Genomic DNA, 7,839 nt, shown 5'->3' with positions numbered 1-7,839 from the left:
TACCTTATATATCTCTTTCTTACTAGAGTAATTGAATCCATCTTCTCCTTTCTCAGAAGTGGATCTCCAAGGCACAGTGAATGCCGTGTTCGACGCCGCTGCTCGAGGAGGTGAGGTCTCCTCAACTCGAGGCACTCTTGGCCGAGGAACCATACGTAGTTCCGGCCAAGGGGCAGAAGCCGACAAAGTGGAAAGGGGGCCCTCACATCCGGGAGCCTTCAGGGTCCCAGTCCGAGGACACCCACATCTCCTCCACTAACAATGATGGGGAGGAGGAGGGAGATATGGAAGAGGACACGGGGGAGGTTGCACTTTCCCTGAAGAGGAAGATGGCGGCGTCTGAGAATGCTGAGGAGGAGGGGCGTCCTCAAGTCCGGAAGAAGCTGCGCAAGGCCTCGGCCACACCAGCCGGCCAACAGGACAATCCAGCCTAGGTCACCTTCTTCGATTCTTCGGAGGACGTCCTTACACAACCACCCAGGACAAAAGTCGGCGGGCCGGAGGTACTCTTTGATAGAATGCCACTAATTTCATTTGAAAGCAGACTCTGGCCTATAATACTTGTCTTATCCTTTTTAGTCCACAACGCGCCCATATCGGTGACCTGGCCGAGGACGATCGGCATCCTTCGCCTTTCATGACGGAGGGCGGATCCGCCGAGCACACTGTTTTCCATCCGCCCTTCAAGGGCTGGGAGAAGCAACATCGCTCCTAACCCCAACCGTTTGTAACACAGGGGCAGGCGCCAAGAACTCATCGGTCGAGGTCTAGACCTCGCGTGCTAATGACCACGGGGAAAAAGGCCCCATGTCTACAGAAGATGGGCTGGGCTGAGGTGAACCCTCGGCCCAGATGACTCCGGGGCTACCACAATAGCCAGCGGTCTCCCCTCTTGCCACCGTAACGGGTGGGTGCTACTTCTTAGCTGCGTTGGGATTTTTCTTCGAATAGGAGATGAGATGCAGCACAGTAGAGATAAGTATTTCCCTTAGTAAGAACCAACATATCATTTTAGAAGGAGAATCACGCAAAGCCTCGTGAACAGCACCTACGCAAACAAAACCAAATACTTGCACCCAACGCGGGCAAGAGGGTTGTTAATCCCCTTGAGCGCGTTACTTGCAAGGATTAGATCTTGTAGTGGTAGATAGATAAATGAAAAAACAAAATAAAAAGAAGTAAAATTGCAGCAAGGATATTTTGGTTTTTATATATGATAAAAGTAGAACCGGGGGCCATAGTTTTCACTAGAGGTTTCTCTCTCAAACACAAAGCATATGGTACATGAACAAATTATTGTTGGGTAATTGATAGAAAAGTGCATAGTTATGACGATATTCAAGGCAATGATCATGCATATAGGCATCACGTCTGAGACAAGTAGACCAACTCCTACCTGCATCTACTACAATTACTCCGCCCATCGACTGCTATCCAGCATGCATCTAGGGTATTAAGTTAATAAAAACAAAGTATCGCCTTAAGCAAGATGACATGACGTAGACAAATGAAACTCAACTAATATGAATAAACCACAATGTTTTACCATTAATGGTAACAATACAAATACATGTCTTGACCTTTTCTGTCACTGGGATAGAGCACTGCAAGATTGAGCCCATCGCAAAGCGCCTCTCCCACTAAAGATAAATCAAGTTAGTTGGAAAACCCAGATGGATAGATCAGAGAGAAATACAAAGCTATAAAAATCATGCATAATAAGGTTAAGAAAAGACTCAGTTACTCTCATGTATATTCAGATCATAAAGCCACAATTCACTGAACCTCAAGACACACACCGCAAAACAAGACTACATCGAATAGAACTCCAGGAACATAGAGGCGAACATGGTATTCAATATCAAAGAGAGAGAAGCCATCTAGCTACTAGCTATGGACCCGTACGTCTGTGGTAAACTACTCACGCATCATCGGAAGGTAGCAAGCATGATGTAGAAGCCCTCCATGATTGATTCCCCCTCCGGCAGAGTACCAGAAAAGGCCTCCAAATGGGATCGCGGAAGAACAGAAGCTTGCGGCAGCGGAAAAAGTGTTTCGGGTGCCTCTCTAGTATATTGGGAATATTTGGGAATTTGTAGAGGCGTAATTAGCTCAAGAGGTGCCTTGAGGGGCCCACAAGCTCAGGGGCGCCCCCCCTTGGGTGCATCATATAAGCTTGTCACTCCCTCGCGACTCTTCTAGTCTTCTCCCAAACCTTCATGGGTCCCTTCTGGTCCCAAAAAATTAATCGAAAGATTTTTCTCCATTTGGACTTTTTTTTAAATCAATTTTCTGAAAATCCAAAAAGAAGCAAAAAATAGCAACTGACACTGGGCACTAGATTAATAGGTTAGTCCCACAAATTGATATAAAATAGCATATAATTGCATATAAAACATCCAAGATCGATATTATAATAGCATGGAACAATCAAAATTATAGATATGTTGGAGACGTATCAACATCCCCTAGCTTAATTCTTGCTCGTCCTCGAGTAGGTAAATGATAAAAATAGAAATGATAAATAACATGTTTATCATGTAGTATTTTTTACGGTATGAATATTTAGGATACAAATGATTCAAAATAATAGTCTATAATTTGATATAAAGACATCAATACTCAGGCATGCCAACAAACGAGCATGCCTTTCAAAACAAAAATGCTAAAGAATGCTACAGCCACAAAATCATATAATCTTGTCTTGCTCGATCTTCCTAACAGAAAATATTAATCATGAACTACCCCGATGACAATCCGAGCAATTGGTTCATACTTCTCAATGCGCTTCAGCTTTTTTAACCCCCACACAATACATGAGCATGAGCCATGGATATAGCACTATGGGTGGAACAGAATGTTGTGATAGAGATCAATAAGGGTATGTCAAAAAAGGAAAATAGTCTCACATCAACACAGTGTATGAAAGCTCAAAGTAAAAACTAAGTGGGTGTGCATCCAACTTGCTTGCTCATGAAGACCTCGAGCATTTGAGGAAGCCCATCATCGAAATATACAAGCCAAGTTCTATAATTAAAAATTCCCACTAGTATATGAAAATAACAACATATGAGACTCTATATAAAAAACATGGTGCTACTCTGAAGCACAAGTGTGGAAAAGGATGGTAACATTGACCATTCTCGCTTTTTCTCAAAAAAAAATTGTTGGGCTCTTTTTGGCATCTTTTTCCCCTTCTTTAAATTTTTCGTCTGGTTCCTCATCCTGGCTTCTAGGGGAGTCATAGTCTCCATTATCCTTTCCTCACTCAGACAATGCTCTAATAATGATGATCATCACACGTTTATTTACTTACAACTCAATATTACAACTCGATACTAGAACAATATGACTCTATATGAATGCCTTTGGCAGTGTACCAGGATGTGCAATGATGCTAGCATAACATGTATGATAATGATGAACGGTGGCTGAGCCACAAATACTATGTCAGTTATATGATCCCGTAAAAGCAATATGACAATGAAGGTGTTTGTCATAATAATGGAATGGTGGAATTTGCATGGCAATATATCTCGGAATGACTATATTTCATAATAACAGAATGGTGGAAGTTGCATGGCAATATATCTCGGGATGGCTATGGAAATACCATGATAGGTAGGTATGGTGGTTGTCTTGAGGAAGATATAAGGAGGCTTATTTGTGATAGAGTGCATCATATCACGAGGTTTGGATGCACTAGAAAATTTTGCACCAACTCTCGAGGTGGGAAAGGGCAATGCGCGGTACCAAAGAGGCTAGCAAGTTGCGGAAAGGTAAGAGCGCATATAATACATGGACTCGCATTAGTCATAAAGAACTCGCATACTGATTCCTAAAGTTTATTAGCCCTCAAATGAAAGTACTACTATGCATGCCCCTAGGGGGATAGATTGGTAGGAAAAGACCATCGCTTGTCCCCGTGTGACGCCCAGATAATTAAGCTACAGTAAACTTCTGTTAATGAGGCCACATCACCACAGTCACTGTTGTTAACCTCGCGATGATTCGAAACCGTTTCAAAATTCAAATTCAAATTAATGTCAACAATAAAAGTTTTCAAAAGTTAAAACAAAAATGTTCGGGCGGTGCCATATTTTTCATATGTAAATATGGTGCAATAAACACATTTTTATAAAATGCCTAGATATTTTATAGTGGATGGAAACAATAAAACAATTAAATAAAAAGAAAAGCAGAACCTAACTAAACAAAGAAAAAACAAAAGCCTGCCCCCCGTCCCCCCCCACTAGGCCTCGGCCCAGCTGGCCATCGGGCCAACCAGGCTGGCCCACCCGCGCCTACTAACCCCCACCCGGTCAAACCCTATCCCACCGACACCCCCACTCCCCCACTCGCTCGCCTCTCCCTCTTCCCCATCTCCTCTCGATCCCATCTGGATCGGGGAGGGGCCCGACCCCGTCGACCGCCGTCGCCCCGCTTCTACCTCGCCGGCGCGCCCGCGCCTGAGGAACCGCCGCCTCCCCGCCGGACAGGCCGTCCTCGACCTCCTCCTCACCGACCCCCCTCTCCCTCGCCCCCTCTGCCCGATCTGGATCGGGAGGGGGCCGCCCCGACGTCACCGGCGTCCTCGACAATGCCGCCACTCGCCGTCCTTGGAACCACCTCGATGCCGCACCTCGTCGCCCGGTGCCGTCCGAAGCTACTCCAACTCGCCAACGTCGCCGGAACGCCATCGCCGCCGTCCTCTCCGCTCGACGCTGTCGCCGGAGACCACCTCGCCGGACTGCCTCCCCTACATCGCCGGCGTCGCCATCTTCCCCCTCGTGCCCCGCTGCCCAGTCCCTGCAACCCCTTGTGAGCGCCACCCCCATCTTCCTCTCTGACCCCGCGTCGGAGTCGTCCTCGACGGGACTCGCTCGCCCGCGTGCTCCCGCAACTCCGCCCGACCCTCGCCCCATAGCCTTCCCCGCGGCCTGGTGCCCGCAGCCACCCAGCCGTGCATAGCGCCCGCACCGTGGCCTTCCCGCCCGGCTGCCCCTTGCCCAGCGCTCCTCGCCACAAGCGCCTCTCCATCGCCGTGGCCAGCGCGCCCCGCTCCGGCCATGGCCTTGCCGTGGCCACCGCCCCCTGCTCCGGCGCCTTGCCGGGTCCGCCCGCACCTGGGCGTGCGCCCAATCGGGCCGCGTCCTGCACCCGCGCCTGCTAAGCGGCGCCCGATAGGCCCCTGTGCCTATGACATGTGGGGCCCAGCCCTAGAACGTTAAAAAAAGATATAAAAAATGGATTAAAAATAAATAAATAAATAAAATATTAATTAACTAGATTAATTAAGTTAATTAAATCCTGAATAGTTGACTAGTTAAATTTACTTAACCTGCTAATTAAACTAAGTAACTGTTAATTAGATATCAGTCAATGACAGAATGGACCCACGCGTCAGTTTGACCAAGTCAACTGACTGTTGACTGCTGACATCACCCTGATGTCATGCTGGCATCATAATGGCATTTCCTAATTAAATTTATTCTGTTAATTCTAAAAATGAATTAAATCTTTAAAAATCTTTATAAAATAATCCATAACTCGGATGAAAATACTTTGTACATGAAAGTTGCTTAGAACGACGAGACGAATCCGGATGCGCAGCCCGTTCGTCCATTACACCTCCCTAGCATAGCAAACACGCGACTTTCCCCCTTCGGTTCACCTGTCCGAAAACGCGAAACACCGGGGATACTTTCCCGGATGTTTCTCCCCTTCAACGGTATCACCTACTACCGCGTTAGGGCACATCGAACACCATGTATTGTCTTGTTACACTTTGTGATGCTTTGATTGCTCTGTTATTTATTGTATTTCCTCTCCGTTACTTCTTTCCGATAGACCCCGAGACTGCCGGCGACCCCCCAGTTCGACTACGGTGTTGACGACCCCTCCTTGCCAGAGCAACCAGGCAAGCCCCCCCCTTGATCACCAGATATCGCCTATTCTCCTCTATACTACTTGCATTAGAGTAGTGTAGCACATTACTGCTTTCCGTTAATCCTATTCTGATGCATAGCCTGACATTGTTGCTACATCTGTTGATACCTTACCTGCAATCCTAAATACTTAGTATAGGATGCTAGTTTATCATCATTGGCCCTACATTCTTGTCAGTCTGTGATAGAGGCAAAGGTGTCCTGTCTTTCAATGAGATGATGGATATCGCTTTGGTGGCCGTCGACTTTGACGATCCGACTACGAACGTGCGAGGACGTCGCGCCTTAGCAATCGCTAAACCAACTCCGAGAGGTTATTGACCACGCCGGAGCACGATCAACCTGACCACGAGGGTCTGTTTCCTGCGAGCAAACGAAGAACAAGCAAGAAACTGAGATTGCAATCTGGATATTGCGAATATAAGATGAAAGCTTTATTGATCAAGGTGGGGTTCTGTGACGCCTTTGTCTGGTCGTTGAACACAAACGAAGTACGCGAAGTTGCAGCTATGGCGAACTTTTAATCTAAACAAAACCCAAAGTCTAAACGATGACCTAAGGGCTGTATATATGGAGGAGAGGGGGAATTTCGTGGCCCTTGGTGGAGGGGTCCGAAATCAACCCTATCTCTTGTTTCCCCACACACACGGACTCTAAAAATAGCCTACACTTATGTATTTCGAAATTACATGGGCCTGGCCCAATAATAAGGTGACGCAGCACCTAAAATAGCCTCGGGACGAAATTTATGAAGTGGCATCTTGTATATTTCGTCCAAGGCTTCATGCACCCATTATGGTGGCTTCAAAGTCCTGAAATCATCACTTGTAACTCCGTTCTTGTTCCCCTTGCGCATGCCATCATCTCCATGCTTGTTCTTGCTCCAATGTTCATCCTTCTCCAAGCTAGGCCCTTCATTTGTAAGCAAAACAAATGTATCCAATTTAGGCAGCATCATATTCTCATGAACATTAGAATCATTACCAAGAAACGAAAGTACCTGGTAATTTAGTTGGCGTGCACGAGCTCTAGTAATTGGTCCAGTATGTATAGCAGCAGGGGCTGTGGGTGTAACAATTGTATTGATGTCCTCATCATCCTCCCCTTCTTGAAATGAAGTCGTCCTCGACGGAAGTTCATCTTCCTCACCCAAATAAGGCTTCAAATCTGCAATGTTAAAAGTGGGACTAACCCCAAAATCTGCAGGCAGCTCAAGTTTATATGCATTATCATTTATTTTCTCTAACACCTTAAAGGGACCATCAGCACGTGGCATTAACTTTGATTTGCGCAAATCAGGAAATCTATCCTTACACAAATGTAACCAAACAAGATCTCCAGGTGCAAACACAACACGTTTTCTACCCTTATCTCCAGCAAGTTTATATTTAGCATTCATACGCTCAATGTTTTCCTTAGTTAGCTCATGCATTTTTAAAATCAATTCAGCACGTTGTTTAGCATCAAAATTAACCTTCTCCGAAGATGGAAGAGGCAACAAATCAATAGGTGCACGAGGTAGGAAACCATACACAACTTCAAAAGGGCACATCTTAGTAGTAGAATGCAATGAACGATTATAAGCAAATTCAATATGAGGCAAGGATTCCTCCCACATTTTCTTATTATTCTTCAAAACAGCCCTAAGCATAGTAGACAACGTTCTATTGACTACTTCAGTTTGTCCATCAGTTTGGGGGTGACAAGTAGTACTAAAAAGCAGTTTAGTCCCCAACTTAGCCCATAAACATCTCCAAAAGTGGCTAAGAAATTTAGTATCACGATCTGAAACAATAGTATTTGGCACACCATGCAAGCGAATAATTTCACGAAAGAACAAATCAGCAACATTAACAGCATCATCGCTTTTATGACATGGTATAAAGTGTGC

This window comes from Triticum aestivum, chromosome 6B (genome assembly GCF_018294505.1).
Source record: "Triticum aestivum cultivar Chinese Spring chromosome 6B, IWGSC CS RefSeq v2.1, whole genome shotgun sequence".
NCBI classification, from domain to species: domain Eukaryota; kingdom Viridiplantae; phylum Streptophyta; class Magnoliopsida; order Poales; family Poaceae; genus Triticum; species Triticum aestivum.
Note: the sequence above shows the minus strand (reverse complement) of the source record.